The 26,762-nt window shown below is 38.4% G+C and overlaps 1 protein-coding gene across 1 annotated transcript in view; it reads right to left on the bottom strand.

Moving 5' to 3' along the window:
• The window catches only part of Map3k15 (mitogen-activated protein kinase kinase kinase 15), a 167,553-nt gene that overhangs the window by 111,488 nt on the left and 29,303 nt on the right, over positions 1-26,762 (bottom strand). The window lies entirely within an intron of this gene.

A 26,762-nucleotide genomic window follows, 5' to 3' on the forward strand; every position in this document is an offset into this window, starting at 1 on the left:
AATTTCCAGGAGATGCACACCTTTTCTGGCCTCTACAGGTACTAAGTATTAAAGATTTATATAAACATACATGTGAAAAACACCTATGTAAAAAAAAAATAAATTAACTAAAAAATAAAATATAAATCATAAAATGAAAGTTCAAGGAACCAGACATTCAGATTAGACATCTATGTTGCTGCTTGATTTTTAGCTGTTTATAGTGAAAACTTACAGAAAAGTTTGGATATTTTATAACTTGTTCAGAGTGCCAGCAGCTAGTTTCTGGGCAGGGGAAATAATAGCTGTTGAATAGATTTGGTCCATTAAAATAAACCAAGTATTTTGCACTGTGACAATAGGAAAGACAATTTGACTATCTTCAGGAATGACCCCTGACCTGTCCATTGCAGGCTCAAGGGTATAAACATTAACTAAATCTGAAAAAGAGCTTTTGCTTTAAAAACCTCAGGGATCTCTGCTGGCAGAAGGCCATTGGGAGTGTTTCAATGTTCAGTCATCCAAGCACTTATAGGCCATCAGCTTACAGTCCAAGGGGGCATGGATACTGCTTTAGCCACATAGACCTTGATGGCACCTATATGACTGATTCAGTTTTAGCAAAGACAGAAACACAACGAGGGGTCAAGGAGGCTTTACTCAGACTTCAAAAGAAAGCTTGGGAGGACAGGTAATATGTGGCAGGATCAATATCCTGCAGGCAACACCTAGAGGGCAAATGTAGCTTGCAGATAAACTACTAGAGACATTGGGGAGACTTGAACATCTGAAGAAAGCTGCAGGTAGTGAGCAGGGCTGTAGCCCATAATATAGCCTATAGCTGCAGACAAGGGGCACATAGCAGCAGACAACCAACTCACCCAGGGCTCACACATAGCCCCAGTGGGCACAGTCAAATACTGACATGCATCCACAGGATTTGTTGTTTGTCCTTCTGAGTTCTAAATTCTGCTTTTGTCCTGTCCTTCTTTCTATGGCCCCATTTTCTTTTTTTTTGAGATTGAAATATTTTTCTCTGTGTTCTGAATGTGAAATGTACAGTATACGTTCTACATTTTTACAGAGGTTTACAACTAATAGTTTACCTTTTTAGAGTTCAGAGACTTTGGACTTGGACATTTTAACAGTGCCAGAACTTTTAGGATTATAGGACTCCTGAAATACATTGAATGTATTTTGTATTATGGGATGGATATGAGCTTTTATGGGTCCAGAGGTAGAATGTTAGAGTTTAGATATGACATATCCCAAATGGGGTATATGAATTAGGGCTTTGTTATCAGCTGATGGACTTTTGAAATGACTGTATCTTTGAGGGCTCTGACTCAGTCAATCTGTTGATAAATTCTGCAATATGATGACATTTTTTGGAGGAGTAAAACCTAGAGATGATAGATGAAGTAAAAAATGCTGGAGTGTATGCTCTGAAAAAGCTTTATCTTGTCTCCTTTTTCCCTTTCCTCCTGTCAGCTACGGGTGAGTTTCTCGCTCCTTCATGTGCTCCCTACATACCACCTTACCACAGGTCCAAAAAGTGATGGAGCTGATTATTATGGTCTAAAAAACTTCTGAAGGTGAGAGCCAAACCAAATATTTCCTTCTTTAAATTATTTCTCTCAGATAAATATAATGGTGATAGAAATAAAACAAAAACAAAAACCCCAAAAAAAAAATCAAAAACAACACTGTTAGCATAGACATCTTTTTTTCCACTAGCTAGATCTTTGTCTGATGATTATGCTCATGATGTATAGTAAATTCTGTCTATAAAACAATAACAAATACAAAATTGCTCATAAAGGATTTCACACCATTGAGAGGCTAGTTTTAATCCGCCCAGTGGAAACTTCAAGAGCTTTGAAATGAGCTTAAATGGTGAAGTGAAGATACCAGAGTGCTGGCTGGCTTTGGCCAGCTTTCCCTACTGACAGGGAGCCCCTACATCTGAGGGTCAAACATCATTCATTTCCCTGCCAACCTTTTAGTAAATAATTTATGGCCATGTTTTGATTCACTACAAAAAGTAAGCATTGAACTGAAAATGCAAGAAAACCCTTTTCCTTTTTTTTCTTTTCTTTTTGTCCATCATTATTTTTCTCTTATACATATGGCAGCCCTATTAAGTTCCTTAGAACCATATACAAAGCCATATCCTACTACATCTATGCTAAGGCCAGATAAGTTTAAACAGAAAGCAGAAACCTTAAGACTACCCACATAAATTGCCAAATTGAAACTCCTAGCTTATTGTGTGAAAAAATAAGGTTCCCTTAAAGCACCTCCAAGTACCCTTTGCCAGGGTTTCTATAGAACCAGTGTCTGACAGGAGACAATCAGACCAGAAAGCAAAAGAAATGTCTTATTTTTTTATACCCAATACAAATTATTCTCCTTCTAGATTGGAAGCATATTTGTCTCGAATCATCTCTATACTTCCATAGCCACCCTTAGATGTCAATTTTCCACTACACCCTGTTTTATTCTTTTCAAGGTCTTTGAGGGTCAATAATCAATTATTTTATCCATTATTTGACAGTGGGTACTCTGATGTATCTAGTTGAAAGATAGCAACAAACAACTTACATGGCTCCCAGTTCTTATGTAGCAAGTTAATTTTAATTTTTTTTTCCGGAGCTGGGGACCGAACCCAGGGCCTTGCGCAAGCACTCTACCACTGAGCTAAATCCCCAACCCACAAGTTAATTTTATAGTACTTACAGTACATAAGAAATTTCCCCAAAATTTTCACAAGTGATAACACATTTAATTCTTTTATATCAATAATCAATCATATAGAGTCACATGTTACTAAAATTGGACCACACTACATCAAGAGAATAGGATTATTACAGTTTGTTTTTTCAGGTTTAATGAAGGCTACTTTCATTTTAAGATGCTCTCCTACTTTGGGGGTGTGTGTGTGTGTGTGTGTGTGTGTGTGTGTGTGTGTGTGTGTATCTGACAGATAGATAGATAGATAGATAGATAGATAGATACATTGATAAACATGCAAAGAAATATTTACAGAAGCATCTGTTTTAACATTCTAAATCTGGAGCATCCTAAATGGCCATCATCAGTAAACTGAATAAATAATGACATATCTATAAAATGGAATATTCTACAGCAACAAAAAAAAGCTAGTGATATATACAATGGCATATAGAGCATTATTAACATACCATTGAAACCTAAGCTAAATAGGATATATTGTTTGATTTTATTTATATGAAGTTGGGGATAAGAAAAATAATCTATGGGATGGAGGTTGCATACTGGTTGCCTTTTTGAAAAGGTAGAGGTTGTAGATAATGTGAACAGGAAACTTTAGGTAATTTTTTTATTTTGGTAGGTATTGTTTAGATGTGTGTATTAATTCTCAAACTCATCAAATTATGTATTTAAGATCAATACATTTTCACTGATTGCAAATTTTATCTTGATTTAAGAGACATGTGACCTTTCATGGGTTAGAAGATTCTGGGAAAACATGGGTTCCTGTTTTGTTGCTGTCTTAAAGATGCTGCCAGTGGCATTTTAACAATCTAAAGCTTAATCCAGCTACTAAAAAAGTATAGCCTCTGAAACTGGGAAACAAGATACAGTAATTCTCAGATCATTCTGAACACTATTTCCTTTTTTTAAAAGATTTATTTATTATATATAGGTACACTGTAGCTGTCTTCAGACACACCAGAAGAGGGCATCAGATCTCATTACAGATGGCTGAGCCACCATGTGGTTGCTGGAATTGAACTTAGGACCTTCTGGAAGAGCAGCTAGTGCTCTAACCACTGAGCCATCTTCCAGCCCTGAACACTTATTTCATATATTCATTATTTGAAGGCATCATTCATTGGTTGGAAGGTTGATGAGGATATTCTATAAGCCCCTAGCTGCATACAGCTTTAGAATACTCTTCTGTATCGATGTGACATGATTTCATAAGTAACAGCTTACTTACTGTAGACAGAAAAGAATGTACATAATTCTTAAAATATTTATTTTCCCTTATATATTATCAATAGAATAAGAAAGACAGTAGAACTAAGACATTTAGATACCTGAGATTTTGAGAGGTTGAATGTGAAACTACTTCATTATGCAAATTTACAGTAGACATGTTTAGATGACAACTTAGTTAGAAACTACATTCTCCAATTTCACTTGTGGCAAGGTGGAAACTAAATTCACATCAATGGAATTAAGAAGTAGCAACTCACTTGTTCTGACTAATTTTATTTATGTCAACTTGACACCAACTTGATTCAAGTTAGAGTTGTCTGAAAGGAGAGAACCTCAATTGAGAAAATGTCTCCATAAGATCAAGCTATGAGGCATTTTCTTAATTAGTGGTTGATGTGGTTGAGCCCAGCCCATTGTGTGGGTGGTGCTATTCCTGGACTTGTGGCCCTGGGTTCTATAAGAAAGCAGGTTGAACCATGAACAGGCAAGTACCACAACAGCCCTCCATTGTCCCTCTGTATTAGCTCCTGCTTGGGTTCCAGCCCTGTTTACACTTCATCCCAAATTCCTTCAATGATAAACAGGATAAACAGTAAGCCAAATAATCCCTTTCTTTCCCAAGTTACTTCTGGTCATAGTGTTTCAATACAGCCATAGTAGCCCCACTAAGACACCACTTTAGAGAAAATTAGTTGTTTACTTTTCTCCTCTGGTAGCATACACAGCATCTTCCTACACTATAAAAGCTACCCTGCCGGGATGGACTTTCTAGAAGAGCAGCACCTTGATTTCTTCATGTTTTGTGAGTCAAATATATAGTATCAACAGAACAGGGTCTTGCTTTCAAGATCTGTATGGTAACAAATAACATTAGCAATCATCTGTAATGTTTGGCAGGTCTATGGAACCTCACTGGCCAACAACTCCAAAAAGACAACACATTCCTGGCATAGGGATTTTTATTTGTTAGCCTGTGGTGTCTAGTAGAGTCATTGTTGCCCTTATTATGGAGTAATTCCATTTCAACTCCTTCTTTATGAATGTGCAAACACACCTAAGTTTATACACACATGTTTATGCATACACATAGACACACACACACACACAAACACATAGGCATCCCCAGGCTGGCCTTGAGTTAATAGATATCTGCCTGCCTCTGCCTCTGGAATGCAGGGAATAAAGGCATGCACCACCACACCTGGCCCTTTAGGATTTTTTTCATGTCTGATCTTAAAGTTAGACATATGTCCCAAAGGCAGAGTATCGTGTATATTTTCATACCTTTGGCAGTTAGCATATGACTTGTATCTGATGACTGTTGAAAAGACAACAGAAGAATTTAACAGATCACACATCTGCAAGTCCTACACATAACCATCCTTACCTATTCAGTGCAAATGCATAGTGAAACTTAATGTTGTGCTGATCAGCCAAGTCACATGTAGGCAGCATCTTCAATGTTTCTACAAGTTTGACCATTGCTCGTCATGTCCTGTTGGCAAAAGGGTCTGAGTGAGAGAGACAAACAGCTCTTTATAGATTTTTCTGAATAATTATAAACATTAGACAGCCCAAATTTAAAAAGAAAACCGTTCTTTGCAGATAGTATTTAGTGAAGTTAATGTAGCCTGACATACACAGAGAAAAAAATATCAGAAAATAGATGAGACAGAGCAGAGATACCTGCTACCAGAGGGCACACAAAGATCAAGAGAAAATTTGGTGCATCCTGCAAAAAGAGGGCAAGTGAGCTTGGTAACAGGAAAAGATATTGTGCTAAATATGGGAGGGTTAATACCAGCAGCAGAACTGTGTTAAAATGAGTTGGATAAATACAAGAAAACCTAGTCACTTTCCCATGCAAATGAAGGAAACATTTTACTTCTTCATACTTTGGCTAAATTAATCAAATTAATGTAATTTAGGAAATTAACTGCAGCACTTGCTGATATTCTGGGCTCACATCTCTGCTCTGACGTTGTCCCTGTGTATTGTTAGATGGGTACTCTGCCTCCCAACCAGGAAGACACAAGTACCCTTTCTACAAGTCAGTTTTTGACAAATGGAATATCTCTTCAGACAGTGCCAAATACCCGAGGTTGAAAAAATTACTGTTCCAAATGCTGCATATTACCCTAGGGTTACATCCACCAAGTGTGTCCCATTTTTCAGTGCCATTAACAATTACTTTACCCAAGCATAGAAATACTAGTATTGCAAACTCTCTGCTAGCCATCAGCAGAGAGGATCTTCCTACAGGTATCTGACACCAGGCTTTAGACCTTGGTGCTGCAGTCTCAGAAAAGAGAAGACAATATATTCCTGGAACCTTCAGCTCTACTTTAAGCCTAAGAGTTCTATTGATGTAAAATTAACAACCGAAGGCATTCAGGAAGGGAAGGGCAGAAAAAAATCCAGCCACTCCAAGAAACATTTCAAGAGCTGGGTATGGTGGCATATGCCTCTAGTCACTGTATTGGGGAGTGAAAAGCAGGAGCATCTGGAGTTCAAAGTCATTCACCTACACAGCAAGTTCAAGGCCCAATGGGCTATACAAGACCCTGTCTCCAAATAACAGCAAAATCAATACCAAAAAGAACTACTTCAAGAAAAGTCAGTCATCTTTTTTGTTGCATAAGAGCCACCCATTATTAAAGGCACATAGCTATATTTGTTTGTCACTCAGGCCATGGGTTCCTTAGTAGCTAACTCTGTCCTTGATCCAGATCATAAATGGATAACTCCATCATTTAGGTGTACAGAACACGTACCTGCAATGTAGCTTTGCAGTATTCTACAAGGAAAGCATGTTAGACTTTGTGCTTCCAGAAGGAAGAGATGCAGGACAACGAAAACTCCTGCAACTGGAAAGGGAACCTCACTTTCCTTCCTATTTACACCTTATCACTTGTCTCAAAGTCTTCAGTAACTCTCTCCGTGCTACTTTTAGAATAACCATCTCTACCCTTAGCTCTGTAACATAGCCCAGCTGCTGCTACCTCACTGATGAGTGGTGGTACAAAGAAAAAGATGAATTGAAGGTTTAATGGGAACAAGGGCAATGAAGCAAGCCTATGTTTGAATCTTTGACTTTACAGCACTGTGAGTTTGGGTAGGTTACTTAATTCCTTTATTTAAAAATATAACAGCATAATAATGGCAAACCTAAACCAGAGGTTAGGAGGACTTAATGAATCTAGATTACGTAAGAATTGAGCATTGTTCATTATTATTATTATTATTATTATTATTATTATTATTATTGTTATAGTTGTTGTTATTATTTTCTTTAGTTTCTTCTTTTCAAGAAATTCATACAAATAGGGACCTCTTGTTGCAGTGCGTGTTCCAGCTCTGGAGAAGACAAATCATCTCTTAAAATCGCATACAATAGCCTCCATCACCAGGTTACACACCTATTTAGATAGAGCAGCTTTTCATCACACTCCTAATAGAAGTATCCATACTTTGTATGAAGAATTCTTATAAAAAGAAAAGTCAGGCATATGTTAGCCAGACCTAAGTTACCATTTCATACCTGGATATCACGGTAGGACAGAAGTGTTAATGATGATGTCTGATGTCAGAACCTCAATGTTGTCCATGAATTTGATCCTAGAGTCAGCTCTTTTCCAGTTCATCTTTGGTATTTCTCTCTGGCTTTCAATCAGTTACTTAACAATGTTTCTTTATAATAAACACTGAGAAAGAAACAAAACCCCTTGACCATATACAGGCATCCAGGCATCCAGGACTCTTGAGTGCTCAAACAAGCATGGTTCTCACAACACATAAGGACCTTTGGCCAATTCCTGAGCCTTCCATACCAATAAACATAAGATGAGGTCTCACTTTTTAATACTGCAGAAATAAACTAGTAAGTGATAATAAAATTCAGTTTATTACAACCTTAAAATATCTTCAAAGCTGAAGTTTCAGACAGTCTATAGAATTTTCAATGGATTATCAAAAGCCAAAACAAACTCCAAAAGACATGAAAAACTAAATACACTCATTTTAGAAACATTCTCATCTTCTAAGTGTTCCTAGTTAGTAGGTGAAATGGTTCCTAGGTGTAGGAGATTTGAAACTGGGTGGTAATTTTCTCGAAAGCAATCCCACAAGGGGTATAAAGAGGACATGCCAGGAAGATTACAGACAATTGTCACCTTAGCTTTTGTTATATTTTTTTTTCTGCAAAATGTCTTCTAATATAAAGTAAAAATGTTCCTCTTTTGAGCATTTAAACCAAAGGGTATGTAAAAACATTTAAAACAGTGTAAATCTACCCTGAAATGTCTTTCATTGCCTTTCATACAACCAATATTAATATTTAATTTAAGACTTGAAGAATCTAATTTAGTTGTACAAGTCAACTTACAATGATGACCATAGATTGACTTAAGTTTCCAAGTACTTTTAAATAGAGCCGGCATTACCAAGTGGTAATGGTATCAACCCACTAAGAGGCTGAAATTATATAAATAACCATAAAGAATAAATTTAGGAAAGACTAAACTAAATAATAAGCTTTGTAAAGGAAAAATAAATAAAATGAGAACAGATGGTACCGAGTCTGAATAATTATAAAATAGTGGCACATAAATGTGCATATAGTACAGCCTGGTCCAATGTTCCTAATAAGACCTCAATTAATATTTAAAGAATAGAGTAATAGCCACAGAAAGGTTTCTAATGTAAAAAATACCACGGCACTGCTTTACTCTATTTCCTTATTTGTCAAATGCCATTACACTAATGATGAGCAAATTAGTAGGTCCTGCCAGTATTTAAAATTCTGTTATTGACCGAATGAGTCATTAAGTTAGGGTTACATTCTATTGCCCATTCAGCAGACTATAAAAGGCATCAAGGCCATTAAGGTGTTATTAGTTTGGCCTGATGAATAAAAAATTATACTTTAGTCTGGTTTTCAAAAAGTAACTGAAAAAATCACTTAAAATAAAATATAATAAGAACAGTAACTTTTTGCAAATGAAATTATGCCTGACATGTTGGAGACATCAGATACACAGTATGTAGCCATTTCTGTGTCTGGTATGCTCTTAATCACTGTGGACTTGAAATGGTTTCCAGTACTTTCAAACACAAGACTCAAGATAAAAAGATAATAAATTTGCCAGAGTTGGTACTTGGCTAAAATTTACCTCTTGTCATTCTTCTAAGTTACAGAGGTTTTTAAACATAAGCACCATTAACATCCTCATTAACCACTGTCAAGCACCAGTCACAGGATAAAGTGTACCAATAGGTATTTTGAGCCTTTGAAATTAAAACAACCCTCCCACAGCTTCTTTTCCTCCTAATACTTGGAATTAAATGAATGAGAAACAAACTTGAACCTACTTCTTAAAGACATGATTCCTCAAATCGGCTAGATTTAAGCTATGCACCTTTCATTTGACCTAAAAAACATGCTATTAGGAGAGGTTTCTCTCTAAATTCCACTACAAATTTTTCCTTTGATGTAAATAATAGCCAGAAAGGTGTCAAAGTACCCTTATTTGTTTTCTGTTGCTGCCATTAGGGTTTTGAGACTTCTTCCCATTAAAGTCTGCATCCCAAGGAAAGGCAAGAGGAGAGAAAAGGTGAGAGTTGTTACTATGTGTCTTTCATGCAGCACTTTGATGGTAACCCTCCACAGTTCAGGGTGCCAAAGGATCTGAGCCAAAGCATGACCTGTGTTCCTTGACATTTCATTACAAGTCAGTTCTGTAGTCCTTTGGATTCTCATTTGTTTGGAAGAACAAATCCTTCTTATGACACAACTTACAGGAATAAATCCTTTAAATTGGCTGTGAGCAAAACAATGAGGATCCTCTAGTTAAGAATAATTTTCTGCCTTTAATTTTCAACTAACAATACCAAAGGTATGGCTTATTGATCATTAAGGTACAAAAAAAGGCAGTGATTTCTCAAAGACTATCCAGTGAGCAATCATCTAAGTCAGGATTCATATCAAACCTGTCCACCTCTGAGTGGACACCATACCCTATGACGTCAATCTATGGATAACATGCCACAGGACATCCTGAGGTCAGGTTAGTTGAAGCTTGACTCAATGCATGCTTATAAAAAACTTAAGGTCAGAATGACCTTGCTTGGCATTTTCAGAACCTGAATAACTGAAAGTATAAAAGTTATATTCAGTAATTATCTAAAAACACAGAATCTTAAGAGTTGAAAAAAGCTCTAACAACAATCATGGAGTTAAGTTTCCCATTTTCTGAAGGAAAAAAGAGTCACAAAGAAGAAATTACAAATCAAGGTCACATAGGGAACTATGGCTAGCCTCAGGCCCAATTCTGACCATCTAAACTTCAGTTCTCTTTTTCTTCTGGCTTCATCTTAGAACTCAGCTTAGTGGGGAGGAACTGAGGGAGTACTAATGAACTCAGGACAACTAAGTGGACAGCCAATGAACCCCATTCTCCAGGTATCCTGATCACTTCAAAGTATACCTCAAACCGCCTTCCTGAAAGTTGAGGGGGAATTTCCACAAGACTCTCAGATTTTTAATGTCTGACAGAAATTACCATGAAGTCTTTTGAATATCCTTAAGGAGGCTAGTGAACCTGTTCCACCAGGGGCATACACAGCGGGCCTAGGATGGTGTCCCAGTTGAAGGTTGCATGTACTCCGAGGCTCTCCTTTGGGCATCATCTCACAGCAAAATAATCAGCTACACGGTGTCACATGTGGGGGATGAAATAATAATTTCCATAGATGCCTGTAAAAAAATAAAAAAAAAGTGTTTCAGAAAGCAAGTGATACAGAAGTACACAGCTATGGCCCTTAGCTGTATGCCTGGTAGGATAGGGAAGGAGAAAGGTGTGCAATATGGACAACACTTTGTGTGATACCATTACAAATCTATTAGGCTCAAAACAGAAAACACTCAATTTCAAATTGCTACTAGTTTGCCTCTAATTTCATTGGCAAAAATGTTAAAGAGGTTTTAAGTTTTTAGAAACCATATAAGCTCGTCATCTGTCCTGCAAACCACAAAGACTTTTGGATCCTCGAAAATCAAAGATTATCAATTGGCATATTGGTTTTTAGTGTAAATTAAAGCCCACATTATTTGATGATTTAATACAGGTGCTATTAACTTTTGTGAGTAAAAATGGTTTTATGAGAATCACATATTGATACATATGATTATTTTCAAATATTTTGTGAAAAAATCTGAAATAATTTACAGCATTATGCAGTACTCATATAAAGCAACATCTTTTTTGTTCTACAGAATAATTATAGTTGATTAAATCATGATCCTTTGAAAAGTATAAGCATTACCTTTAAAAGTCATTAATTCAGCACTCAATTTTTAATACATTAAAGGCTATAACATCTTTACATGAAATTCTTAAACTCAATAATTATATATAGTATAGATAGAAGATAATAGATATATATTTATATAAACATTCAAATAAATTTGGCATACATATACAATAAAAAGAATGGAGACCAGGGGCCTGACTTTGAAAACTGTATTTGAAAATAACTGGAGATTTATACTATGAATTGTTTACATCTTGTTGAATTGTGGCCAAAAGGGTTGCCATGGACCACCCCCCCAGGAGATATTGCTGCTCTCTACAACCTGATAGTAAGGCCATATTCCTGAATACAATGCCTTTATGTCATCAAACATGAGAAGTCGAGCTGGTACCCAAGCAAACACTGATGATCATTTTACGTTGCTGGAAGTTACTCTGCACAGTACCAGAAGAGAAAAGTAAGCATCGGTGTCACACAGCTATAAACCCTACGTCCTATAACAGTGACTTGACTACAGGATATACTGGCAATGGTGGGAAAGATGTTATGGAATAACCAACAACCTTTTGACTGGATTTAAGTCCCACTCCATGAGATGGAGCCTGCTCAAGTAGCCAACAACCTGAGACCAGACTGGTCATGGCCTGGGGAAAACCTACTACTCTTCTGCTAAAGAAACAGAGCAATAAAATGGCTCTAATGACATACTGCATACCCATAGACCAACGCATCTCACTCAATCCTCATCAGAAAGGTTCTTTTGGCTGATGCATACTACCACAGAGAACCATAACTGACAGTGTGCAAAGGCAAGAGGCTTTGGAGCAACCAGTCCTAACTGAATGTCAGTTATCAACCCTCCCTCCCTTAAGGCTCAGGGATACAGAAGAGGAGGCAGAGAGATTGTTAAGAGCCAGAGGTTGAGGATGACTCTAAGCAGACAGTGAGTTTCTGATACAACAAAACTAATAAACATGTGAACTTATAGCATGAACTCCATGTGTTGTTCTGTGGGGTTTTGTTTTGTTTATTTTAGCAGTTTTGTCTATTGGGTTTTTATTTTGATTTTTGAGAAGGGGACATTAGAAGAAACATGAAGCAGGGTGGGGAGGAAGGAGGAAAGATCTGGGAGGAGTTGGGGAGAGGAAGATATGATTAAAAATATATGTATGAAAAATTTAAATATAATAACTAAAAGTAAATCCTATATTGCATGGACTACGGGGAAAAAAGAAAAGGTTAGATGTTTAGTTGAATGCAAATCCAACAGGAACTAAGACTGAGTAGGGATGCTCAGTAAGCTAATGCCACTCCAGGTCCTGCTAGATATATCTAGTTAGAAACAGCCTCAGTGAATTCTGGGTTAGTCAGATTACATTTAGACCACTGCCCCCTAGCTGCAAATCACAATGACTGTCACCAAGCTGGTATAATTCATTTGAGACTAAGTGTCATGTAGCCCATGCTGGCCTGTGGAGTAGCACAGTGCTACTCACTGTGTAGCCCAAGAGAACTGTGAAGTCATGGATCCTCTTGCTTCCACTTCCCAGATCCTGAGATTATAGGCATGTTCCACACTCCCTTCGTGTACTCAATCTTTTCTTTAAACTTTCAGGAAAACTAGCTTAAAAATTTCAACCTTTATCACCAATGGTCCTTAAACTAGGTTTGTGGTATATGCCTGTAATCTTAGCACTTCAGAGACAGAGGTGGGGACCAGAAGTTCAAGACTATCTGCAGCTCTATACTAGGTTCAAGGCTAGCCTAACACACATAGAGACCCAGTCCCTGAAAAAAAATTTTAGACCTTTAAATTCCTATATCTCAACTTTGAATTTTGAAAGTATTTATATGGCAAGAAGAACCATTCATCTAATTTCTTCCAAATTAAAAGTACTTTTGAACTAAAGTAATAAGGCATAGGATGTAGGACATAGTAAAGATTTAACATCAGAAAATACTTTTGTGAGGTTGGGAGGTGGTTTATTCAGTACAGCGTCTGCTACACAAGTGTAAGACCCTGAGTTGGGAGCCACAAAACCCAAATGAAAGCAGGACCTGCCTTTGTTTATAAACCTGGTTAGTGCTGACAGGCATGGCAGGCAGAGCCCTAAAGCACATTGGACAGCCACCATAGGCAAACAGATGTTCCTCAGGTTGAATGAGAGACTGTAACAAAAAATGAGGAAAGCACTTTTAGGAAAATAGCTGACATCAACCACTGGTACTATCTGCATGCACTCACATAAACATAAGTCACATGAATGCATGTCAATTACACAAAATGTAATTTTAAAAGTATACTGTGTGCCTTCAAACTGGATATTGAATAAGAGACAAGACTGCTTTTAAATTAAAAATAAATGTATTACAGAGAAATTTTCATATCATGATCTAAGATAAAGCAGAAAATGTGGAAAATTTACAACTTATAATCTGCTTTATGGAAGTATAGGTAGCATTCTTTGTTTCTACTTTAATTTAAATTTCATAATTGTCCTAAAATTGTCTTTTTGCACTGTTTAGGCCCACTGTGTTATGTCACATTTTTAAAATAATCTATTAACAAATTACCAACACTGTCTCACTAAAACACATTTCAAACTAGGGTGAGCTTTACCTGAAGGCCACAGGATCAGTAATTTTAGTTCTGTAGAACTTGGAGTACCTGTTCCGGTACTATACTTAGCTATAGGGAGTGTGGATTTACAACACAGACACAAACACAGGAGTAGGGGCCATGTGCCAATACAAGTGTATGTATGAATACAAGCTCAAATTTCAGATTTGTGTATGCCATGAATTAATTTTCTCATTTCCAAATATTTAGAAAATGTTTCTATAACCCATTCTTGGGTGTGGAGAGATGGCTCAGTGGTTAAGAGCACTGACTGTTCTTGCAGAAGACCTAGGTTCAGTTCTAAGCACCCACATGGCAGCAATTCATAATCACTGGTAACTCCAATTCCAGGAAGTCCATCAGCCTCTTCTGGCCTCTGTGGTCACTACATGCTACATACAGGCAGGAAAATACTCTTATAAAGAAAATACAAATATCTTTAAAAATTCTTAACTCTGAAGCCTTATAAAATAAATAACAGATCTAGCTTGTCTCAAACTAAGCCTTCAGAATGCCCATTAACTATGAAAATGGGGTTCTCTGAGAATAATTACTGGGCTGTGAAACAGCAGCTGCAAACCATCCCTGAGGGTACCAGCTATTGGCTGGCATTAAACCCATAAAACTTAAGTGCCAATATTACAAATAGAAAAAAGTTCATCTGTGTGGATAATCACTGCAGAAATGTGGTTCATAACTTCACAATTGCCAGGAATTAAAATTGCCTGTATCCAAGGAATGAAAGCTCCTTCCCTCTTCCTACTACTTTGAAGTTCTCAGAGATCAAAATGCTAAGCAAACTAAGGTTTTGGTGGGTCAGAGACATTTTTTTTCCCTCTTTCCTGCTAGGAAATCCATGTTGCTAAGGAAAATTAAATTAATTTAATTTGCATATTCAAAGTTGAAATGTTGTTTAAACTGAAACTAATGGTTATAGCAAAGGACTTCCAATTTTAGACTGAAGGAGGAAAACACCAAATGCATTGGTAAAGTACAGAAGGTAAAATGTGTTTGAAGAATTATAGTTTATTTTAAGGGTATTTGTGTCAAACTAGAAGTATCCCAAGTACCTCAGAGTCTATCTCCAGAAAAATGACTGTAACCAGTTTAATTCCTGCTTAAAAACCATTTAAAGTTTCTGTAAAAGGTCCTAAGGATATACAATAAGTAAAAAAAAAAAAACACTGTTCAGGAAACTTCAATAATAGTAATAAGAAAAGTAAAATAATTCTGGAGCACCTGAGCCATAATCTCTTTAGCCTCAAGTGGCAGAAATTATATTCAGTGTAGCCAAGAAGACAGGATTCTTTTCAGCAGAGTCTAGGATGATACCATGTCTTGGTGTGTTGGAGATGCTCTATTCTTATCAAGTGTGATTAAAAGAATCAGCACCCCCAATTTTTAGATCACAGATTGAATTTACTGTACTTTCAATTTTATGCTAGATTATTCTTTTTTCTTTTCTTTTATTGGATATTTTCTTTACTTACATTTCAAATGTTATCCCCTTTCCAGGTTTCCTCTCTGGAAATTCTCTATCCCATCCCCACTTCCCATGCTTCTACAAGGGTCCTCCTCCACCCACTCACCCACTCCCACCTCCCTGCCCTGGCATTCCCTATACTGGGTCATTGAGCCTTCATAGGACCAAGGGCCTCTCCTCCCATTGAGGCCAACAAGGCCATCCTCTGCTACATATCACGGCTGGAGCCATAGACCCATCCTGTGTACTCTTTGCTTGGTGGTTTAGTCCCTGGGAGCTCTGGTGGGTCTGGTTGGTTGACATTGTTGTAAACCCCTTCAGCTTCTTTCTCTGACTTCTCCATTGGGGATCCTGTTCTCAGTTCAGTGGTTTGCTGCGAGTGCGTCTGCCTCTGTATTTGTCATGGTCTGTGCAGAGCCTTTCAAGAGACAGCTATATCAGGCTCCGGTCAGCATGCACTTCTTGGCATCCACAATACTGTCTGGGTTTGGTAAATATATATAGGATGGATCCCCAGGTGGGGCAGGCTCTGGATGGCCTTTCCTTCAGTCTCTGCTCCACACTTTGTTGTCATATTTCCTGTTGTGAGTATTTTGTTCCCCCTTCTAAGAAGAACTGAAGCATCCACACTTTGGTCTTCCTTCTTCTTGACCTTCATGTGGTCTGTAAATTGTATCTTGGGTATTCCTAGATTTTGGGCTAATATCTATTTATTAGTGAGTACATACCATGTGTGTTCTTTTGTGATTGGGTTGCCTGAGATTCCACCTCACACCAGTCAGAATAATTAAGATCAAAAACTCAAGTGACAACAGATGCTGGCGAGGATGTGGAGAAAGAGGAACACTCCTCCATTGTTGGTGGGATTGCAGACTGGTACAACCATTCTGGAAATCAGTCTGGAGGTTCCTCAGAAAATTGGACATTGAACTGCCTGAGGACCCAGCTATGCCTCTCCTGGGGCATATACCCAAATGATCAGGGACACATGCTCCACTATGCTCATAGCAGCCTTATTTATAATAGCCAGGAGCTGGAAAGAACCCAGATGCCCTTCAACAGAGGAATGGATATGGAAAATGTGGCACATCTACACAATGGAATATTACTCAGCTATCAAAAACATTGACTTCATGAAATTCATAGGGAAATGGATGGAACTAGAAAATATCATCCCGAGTGAGGTAATCTTTTTTTTTTTTTTTAAAAAACAGAAGTTCTATTCTAGGAGGAGGCAACAGCAAAGACAATGACAATGACTCAACAACAACAACAACATCCTATGTTCTGAATGGTTTTGCCCCTGATCATTGAAAAGATGAAGATTTCATAGTTGGAGATGCAAACTAAGAAGACTCAGGGTTGCCCTTCTCCCCTTGTATCATAGAACAAAGTATCAACACAAGAGAAGCTATTGCCTACCTTGCCCGCTCCAGGCAATCAGTATAGTGTCGTGCCTGAAGAAATGGCTGTAAGCACAGCTTTGTAGCTCTCAATATGGAGTTGACTTTATGTGTAATGCAGCATGGGGAATTTTCAAGACTATGGGCAATGGGAAAAGAGATGGGTGGCAAACAGCTATGAGGAGCCTAGCAGCACTATGGCATTAAATGAAAGGTAGATCAGTTATAAATTTTTTAGAGAGTAAGCTATAGAAAAAGACAGCTAAAAGGAGTTTCCTGAGGTTAGCACAGGCTTCGAGAACAGGACTTGAGACTGAGGGAAGAGGGGGGATGATGGTAGGAGTGGAGTATTTTCAAGAGAAATGTAATTCAAGATTGATGGTTCATATTTTACAACAGAAGGAACTTTGGGGCCTAGATTGTTCCAAATACTCATCAGAGTTTGCAAACAGTAATGACAAAGACAAGTTTTAAATTGTCCTCCAGCAGTTAAGGTTCTGTCCCCAGAAAGAAGAAAAAGCAGCTATTGTGAGAGCTGCCCACAACTTCTGTCAGTTAGTAGCCCACTGGTAGGGGTGATCTGCAGATTCAGATGGAGATCTGTGGGGTGGCTTACTGCTTTCTGTCATATTGATTTAGTATTGAACTTTGTTCTAGTGGAGAGCACATTAGACTTTCTTCCTGGGAAATATGATTGACTGAGATTGTCTCTTTGCCTTCACATATAAACAATAGTTATGAGCATGATTTCCCTGCCCTTCATCAGTACACAGCTTTTAAACAAAACCTGGCAAAGTTGTCCCTGGTGGTATAATTTGATTTCAGGTTTTTAGAGAAAAGGACCCAAGTGATTCTGATGTTTATAAATCACCTATATAGCACCCTGTGCACAGATAGTTCAAACTCTTCATAGTTTATCAACGGACACACCAAAAATACTTATTAGAGAGTAAATATGTATGTACGCATGTGTATGCATGTGTGTATGGAAATAACTTTATAAACAGGGAAGCACTAAAGAAAGGAGTGCATAGACCTAAAATACAAGCAGGTAGTGGCAGGGCCTTAGAAATTAAGGCTTCAAATCCTGCTACTTTCCTGTTTTGTCTGGAATAGAGGATGAAAGCTGTTTTAACTGTATGTGGTAGGTAGAGATAATTTTTGGTTCAGTCTTTCTTAGTGACCAAACTTTAATTTATAAGAATATATTAAAATTAAGTAGATCAGAGGTGCAGACACTCCTGAGAACTCTGCTCACATTCCCGACTCAAGAGAAAAAACCCTAATGCCACCTAAACCCCCAAGCACAGGGACCTAGGAACAGTAGGGGCTGGATCCTTCCAGTTGCTACCCTCACAGAGAGCTGAAAGCCAGCTGCCAGGAGCGACTACATACCTGAGACCAGAGGTAAGATCAACTTTTCTGCTCCAAGTGACCTGCCTGATGAACTTAGGACACACAAAGGCAGAAGTCCTCTGGGACTGGGCATTTCCGGTTTCTGGCTGTGGCCCCAAACTTCTCTGATCCCAGTTCACAGCCCCTGCTCCCAAATCCCGTGGGAGAGAGAACTGAATACCCAGAAGTGTGGGCAATCCTGAGACTGCAGGACAGGACAGACTGCCACTTCTGCCCACCTTGCCCACATCCCTGGCTCAAGGGGAAACTGTATAGTACCTCTGGACACAGGAATATAGGAGCAGTCAAGCTGCAGGAGCCCCATGGTCCAGACTGTACCTGGATCTGAACTGAACCAGTCAGCTCCCCTGCACCCAAATCCCATGGAAGGGAGAGCTAGACCAGCAGAGGTGCAGATACTACTGTGAAACCAGAGGAGACTACTCTCTGCCCACATTCCTGAATCAAGGGAAAACACATTGTGCCATCTGTGCCCCCTCTGGGCACAGGGACCTAAAAGCCACCAGAAGCAACTACACGCCTGAGAGCAGAACACTCTGTTCCCAGTAACTGGCTAAAAAGAAAACAGGAAAACAGGTCTTCAGGAGTGCTGTCATACAGGCCTACAGGAGGGTCAAGTCACCATCAGAAACAGCAAGACAAGCTAACAGCAGAGACAACCTGATGGCAAGAGGCAAGTGCAGGAACTCAAGGAACAGAAACCAAGACTACTTGGCAATATCAGAGCCCAGTTCTCTGACCTAAGCAAACACTGGATATCCAAACACACCAGAAAAGCAAGATATATATTTAAAAACACATTTTATCATGATGATTGAGGACTTTAAGAAGGTCATAAATAATACCCTTAAGGAAATACAGGACAACACAAGTAAACAAGTAGAAGCCCTTAAAGAGGAAACACAAAGATCCCTTAAAGAAATATTGGAAAAAACAAGCAAACAGGAGAAGGAAAAGAACAAAACCATCAATGAGTTAAAGATGGAAATAGAAACAATAAAAGCACAAAGGAGACAACCCTGAGATAGAAAACCTGGGGAAGAGATCAGGAGTCAGAGATGTGAGTATCACCAACAGAATACAAGAGATAGAAGAGAAATCTCAGGAGCAGAAGATTCCATAGAAATCATCGACACAACTGTCAAAGATAATGTAAAACGGAAAAATCTACTGGCCCAAAACATCCAGGAAATCAAGGACTCAATGAGAAGATCAAACCTAAGGATAATAGGGTATAGAAGAGAGTGAAGACTCCCCAACTTAAAGGGCCAGTAAATATCTTCAAGAAAATCATAGAAAAAACTTCCCCAAACCCAAAGAAAGAGATGCCCATAAACATACAAAAGCCTACAGAACTCCAAATAGATTGGACCAGAAAAGAAATTCCTCCCATCACATAATAGTCAAAACACCAAATGCACAAAACAAAGAAAGAATATTAAAAAGCAGTAAGGGAAAAAGGTCAAGTAACATATAAAGGCAGACCTATCAGAATTACACCAGACTTCTGCCAGAGACTATGAAAGCCAGAAGTTCCAGGGCAGATGTAATACAGACCCTAAGAAAACACAAATGCCAGCTCAGTTTATTGTATCCAGCAAAACTCTCAATTAACATAGATCGAGAAACTAAGATATTCCACGTCAAACCAAATTTACACAGTTTCTTTCTACAAATCCAGCCCTACAAAGGATAATAAATGGCAAAGCACAACACAAGGAGGTAAGCTACGCCCTAGAAAAAAAAGAAAGTAATCTTTTTGCAACAAAGCCAAAAGAAGAGAAGCACACAAACATATTCCCACCTCCAAACACAAATATAGCAGGAAGCAACAATCACTATTCCTTAATATCTCTCAAAATCAATGGACTTAATTCCCCAATAAAAAGACAGAGATTAACAGACTGGATACATAATAAGGACCCAGCATTTTGTTGCCTACAGTAAACACACCTCAGAGACAAAGACAGACACTACCTCAGAGTAAAAGGCTGGAAAAACACTTTCCAATCAAATGGTCTGAAGAAGCAAGGAACAGTAGCCATTCTAATATCGAATAAAATCAATTTTCAACCAAAAGTCATCAAAAAGATAAGGAAGGACACTTCATATTCATCAAAGGAAAAATCCACCAAGATGAACTCTCAATCCTAAATATCTCTGCTCCAAATGCAAGGGCACCTACATACATAAAAGAAGCCTTACTAAAGCTCAAAGCACACATTGCACCTCACACAATAATAGTGGGAGATTTCAACACTCCACTCTCATCAATGGACAGATCATGGAAACAGAAATTAAACAGAGACATAGAAAAACTAACAGAAGTTTTGAATAGATTTATATAGAACATCACATCAAAAAAAAAAAAAAAAATATACCTTCTTCTCACCACCTCTCCAAAATGGACCATATAATCGGTCACAAAACAGGCATCAATGGATACAGAAAGATAGAAATAATCCCATGCACCTTATCATACCACCACAGACTAAGGCTGGTCTTCAATAAAAACAATAAGGAAAGAACGCCCACATATACCTGGAAGTTAAACAACGCTCTACTCAATGACAACTTGGTCAAGGAAGAAATAAAGAAAGAAATTAAAGACTTCTTAGAATTTGGTGAAAATGAAGGTACAACATAACCAAACTTATGGGATACAATGAAAGCTGTGCTAAGAGGAAAACTCATAGCTCTGAGTGCCTGCAGAAAGAAACAGGAGAGAGCATATATCAGCAGCTTGACAGCACACCTAAAAGCTCTAGAACCAAAAGAAGCAAATTCACCCAGGAGGAGTATAAGACAGGAAATAATCAAACCCAGGGCTGAAATCAACCAAGTAGAAAGCGAAATAATTTTACAAAGAATCACGAAAACCAAAACCTGATTCTTTGAGAAAATCAACAAAATAGATAAACCCTTAGCCAGACTAAGCAGAGGGCACAGAGAGTGTGTACAAATTAACAAAATCAGAAATGAAAAGGGAGACATAACAGAATCAGAAGAAATTCAAAAAACATCATCAGATCCTACTACAAAAGCCTATATTCAACAAAACTGGAAAATTTGGAGGAAATGGACAATTTTCTAGACAAATACCAGGTACCAAAGACCATTTAAACAACTCCATAACTCCTAAAGAAATAGAAGCAGTCATTAAAAGTCTCCCAACCAAAAAAGCCCAGGACCAGATGGGTTTAGTGCGGAATTCTATCAGACCTTCATAAAAGACCTCATAACAATACTGTCCAAACTACTCAATAAAATTCAAACAGACGGAACACTACCAAATTCCTTCTATGAAGCCACAATTACTCCTTTACCTAAACCACACAAAGACCCCAACAAAGAAAGAGAATTTCAGACCAATTTCCCTTATGAATATGACACAAAAGTACTCAATAAAATTCTTGCAAACTGAATTCAAGAACAGATCAAAACGATCATCCATCATGATCAAGTAGGCTTCATCCCAGGGATGCAGGGATGGTTTAATATATGGAAAACCATCAACATGATCCATTATATAAACAAACTGAAAGAACAAAACCACACGATCATTTCATTAGATGCTGAGAAAGCATTTGACAAAATTCAACACCCCTTCATGATAAAAGTCCTGGAAAGAATAGGAATTCAAGGCCCATACCTAAACATAGTAAAAGCCATATACAGCAAACCAGTTGCTAACTTTAAACTAAATGGAGAGAAACTTGAAGCAATCCCACTAAAATCAGGGACTAGACAAGGCTGCCCACTCTCTCCCTACTTATTCAATATAGTTCTTGAAGTTCTAGCCAGAGCAATCAGACAACAAGGAGGTCAAGGGGATACAGATCGAAAAGAAGAAGTCAAAATATCACTATTTGCAGATGATATGATAGTATATTTAAGTGATCCCAAAAGTTCCACCAGAGAACTACTAAAGCTGATAAACAACTTCAGCAAAGTGGCTGGGTATAAAATTAACTCAAATAAATCAGTAGCCTTCCTCTACAAAAAGAGAAACAAGCCGAGAAAGAAATTAGGAAACGACACCTTCATAATAGACCTAAATAATATAAAGTACCTCGGTGTGACTTTAATCAATCTAGTAAAAGATTTGTACAATAAGAACTTCAAGACACTGAAGAAAGAAATTGAAGAAGACCTCAGAAGATGGAAAGATCTCCCATGCTCATGGATTGGCAGGATTAATATAGTAAAAATGGCCATTTTACCAAAAGCAATCTACAGATTCAATGCAATCCCCATCAAAATACCAATCCAATTCTTCAGAGAGTTAGACAGAACAATTTGCAAATTCATCTGGAATAACAAAAAACCCAGGATAGCTAAAACTATCCTCAACAATAAAAGGACTTCAGGGGGAATCACTATCCCTGAACTCAAGCAGTATTACAGAGCAATAGTGATAAAAACTGCATGGTATTGGTACAGAGGCAGACAGATAGACTAGTGGAACAGAATTGAAGACCCAGAAATGAACCCACACACCTATGGTCACTTGATTTTTGAGAAAGGAGCCAAAACCATACAATGGAGAAAAGATAGCATTTTCAGCAAATGGTGCTGGTTCAGCTGGAGGGCAGCATGTAGAAGAATGCAAATCAATCCATTCTTATCACCCTGTACAAAGCTTAAGCCCAAGTGGATCAAGGACCTCCACATCAAACCAGATACACTCAAACTAATAGAAAAATAAAAGCGGAGAAGAATCTCGAACACATGGGCAGTGCAGAAAATTTCCTGAACAGAACACCAATGGCTTATGCTCTTAGATCAAGAATTGACAAATGGGATCTCATAAACCTGCAAAGCTTCTACAAGGCAAAGGACACTGTCATTAAGACAAAATGGCAACCAACAGATTGGGAAAAGATCTTTACCAATCCTACAACTGATAGAGGGCTCATATCTAAAATATACAAAGAACTCAAGAAGTTAGACTCCATGGAGCCAAATAATCCTATTAAAATGGGGTACAGAGCTAAACAAAGAATTCACAGCTGAGAAATATCGAATGGCTGAGAATCACCTAAAGAAATGTTCAACATCCTTAGTCATCAGGGAAATACAAATCAAAATAACCCTGAGATTCCACCTCACACTAGTCAGAATTGCTAAGATCAAAAACTCAGGTGACAGCAGATGCTGGCAAAGAGGTGGAGAAATAGGAACACTCCTCCATTGTTGGTTGGATTGCAAACTAGTACAACCATTCTAAAAAATAAGTCTGGAGGGTCCTCAGAAAATTGGACATTACACTACCTGAGGACCCAGCTATACCTCTCCTGGGAATATACCCAAAAGAAGCTCCAACATACAACAAAGACACGTGCTCCACTATGTTCATAGCAGCCTTATCTATAATAGCGAGAAGCTGTAAAGAACCCAGATGCCCTTCTACAGAGGAATGGATTCAAAAAATATGATACATCTGCACAGTGGAGTACTACTCAACTATCAAAAACAATGACTTCATGAAATTCATTGGCAAATGGAATGAACTAGAAAATATCATCCTGAGTGAGGTTACTCAATCATAGAAAAACACACCTGGTATGCACTCATTGATAAGTGGATATTCGCAAAACAACTCAGAATACCCAAGATAAAATTCACAAACCACCGGAAGCTCAAGAAGAAGGAAGACCAAAATGCAGATGCTTCATTCCTTCTTAAAAGGGGAAAATATTCATAGGAGGGGATATGAAGGCAAAGATTGGAGCATAGACTCAAGGAACAGCCTTTCAGAGCCTGCCCCACATGTGGCCCATATATATATACAGTCACCAAAATTAGATAAGATTGATGAAGCTAAAAAAAAATGCATGCTAAAAGAGACTGGATGTAGATCTCTCCTGAGAGACACAATCAGAGCATGTCAAATACAGAGGTGAATGCTAGCAGCAAACCACTGAACTAAGAACTGGAGCCCTGTTGGTGAAATTAGAAAAAGATTGAAAAAGAGCTGAAGGGCTTGCAACCCATAAGAACAACAATGCCAACCAACCAGAGCTCCCAGGGACTAAACCACTACCCAAAGACTATACATGGACTGACCCAGGGCTCCAACTGCATATGTAGCAGAGGATGGCCTTGTTGGGCACCAGTGGAAGGGGAAGCCCTTAGTCCTGCCAAGGTTGGACACCCAAGGCAGGGGAATGTTGGGGGGGGGTAAGGGGGTGAATGGGGGGGGATACCCTTATGGGGGAGGGGGGGAGAATAGGGGGGCTTATGGAGAGGAAACCGGGAAAGGGAATAACATTTGAAATGTAAATAAAGAAATCTATAAAAAACATGTAAAAAGTAGTTTAGACCTATCAGTTAATAATGGAGACTAACAACTAGGTGTAACACCCACACAGCAAGATTAATTAGAAGCATGACAGGGATAGCAAAGTGCAAGATAGTTCAAGAGCTCAGCTGTAACAGTCATTCATGGGGAGATTAAAGTAAGTGCCCCTACCCAGGGCTGTGCCCTTGAAGGAGCCATATTAAGAGTGGCACAATATAGTGACACAGACTTCACTGTAGTCCAACCAAGTCACAAAACTAACATGAAAGTTACACAAGCAGCAGGCCCAGAGGTGGGAGGGAAATCAATAAACACGGCTGCAATAATAAACTACCTCAAATGACCATCTTTTCAGTAAAACACAGAAAACCTGAGAAGAAATAGTACAGGGTAAATCATAAGACAGGGAACAGCAGGCAGTACCTACTTTTGAAAAGACCTAATACTGAACTTAAAAGCCGATGCCTTTTAAAAAGCCATATATATATGTACACACACACACACACACACACACACACACACACACACACACACGCGCGCGCACACTCTAAAGGAAGCCATGTTTCAAAATGAAAAATCAGAACTACTGGGGATGAAAGGGCAGAAAGCAGGAAGCAAAGAGAGAGAGAGAGGTGAAAATGGGAGCAGGAGGATTGACAAAGACAAACCATGTCTCAAAAGACCATAATGAAACATTTTCTCTGTTAATTAAAAATAAACAAGTAGGGCCAGCCAGATGGTACATTGGGGAAAGCTGCTTTCAAAGCGTGGACAACTGAGTTCAATCCTAGGACCTTACAAGTTGTCCTCTGACCTTCGCACAGGGGCTGTGACATGCACCCCACACGCACCTACATAAAGAGTCAGGTATGGCTGCATGCCTGTAAGTCTGGTGCTGTTAGGGGCAGACAAGATAATTGGCTGCTAGCCTAGCTCTGGGCTCAGTGAGAAACTCTGTTTCAAAGAAACAAGGCAAGGAGTAATAAGGTAGGATACCTCACATCCTTTTGTAGCCTCCATATGCATTTATACCTGCACACACAAATCCTTACCAAGACAAGACATAAAACCTTTAAAGCAACAAGGAAAACTCTCATGGATAAAGGAATTCCAATAAATAATATCTAACTTACTATGAGGAACAATGAAGGTTCTGGAATGACATTCCATGTACTTGGGCAGGGGAAAGGGGTGAGGTTAATAAGTTCATTTATAGATATTGGCACATCTATCATCCCAGCACTCATCCCAGCACTTAAGAGGCACAAGTAGAAGGATTGCACATTCAAGGCTAGCCTGGGATACCAAACTAGTTCAAAGCCACACTGAATTCCTTAGGTGACCAAGTCTCAAAGAAGCAAGGACTAAGGAAATTGCTCAACAGTAGACCTGTTTTCCCTATTACATACAAGGCCCTGAGTTTGATCTTTAAGCAGTGTAAAAATAAAATACTGTGTGATTACTAATTTTTTGTATTGTTTAAAAATCTAATGTAAAAATACAAGGTATTTGACAAGAACAACAAAAACTACAGGTACTAGAATAAAGAAGACACCAAATGGTGCCTGGATCCACAGACAAATGCAAAGAATCAAAAGCATCAAACAGAAAGATCAATACAGTACTTCCTCCCTACCACACACATATGCACATACATATGTACCTTTTCTTTTCTTATCAGTTTCATTTAAAAGACATAATTAAGCCAGATATGGTGGTTTACTTCTATCATCCCAGTACCCAGGATGATGAAGCAGGAAAATTGCTGGGAATTTTGGCCACACACATAGCAAATTTCAGGTTAGCCTGAGCAATGGCAAAACAAAAGACATCATCAAAAAGAAAATCCTTATAAGTATCCTAATTAAATAATCCCAGGCCTCTGTAACATGCTGAAGATGAAAGGCACAAGAACAGACTCTATTTGTATAGACTTCTGAAACAAACATCTCTGCTGAAATCTTGTTTACCTTATCCTTCAGCAAACCTATCTTTCCAAATAGCACAGGAGTAAACTTTGCTCTAGTCCTGCTGAAATCCTAATAACGTGTGAAAACAGCATTTCGACAAGCAGGATGTGTGCTGTGACAGGTTCTTGCTCAAGAAGGCAGAGCCAATAGCAGCAGAAACTGATGAACGCTTCCCTGCAGCTAGGAGAGGAGCTCAGCTGGGAACAAATGTTTAGCCACCTTTAGAGAAAAATGAAGAGAAAGAAAGGAAATGCATGAACTCTGAAATCAGCTCTGCGAATTTAATAAA

This window comes from Rattus rattus, chromosome X (genome assembly GCF_011064425.1).
Source record: "Rattus rattus isolate New Zealand chromosome X, Rrattus_CSIRO_v1, whole genome shotgun sequence".
Classification (NCBI taxonomy): Eukaryota; Metazoa; Chordata; class Mammalia; order Rodentia; family Muridae; genus Rattus; species Rattus rattus.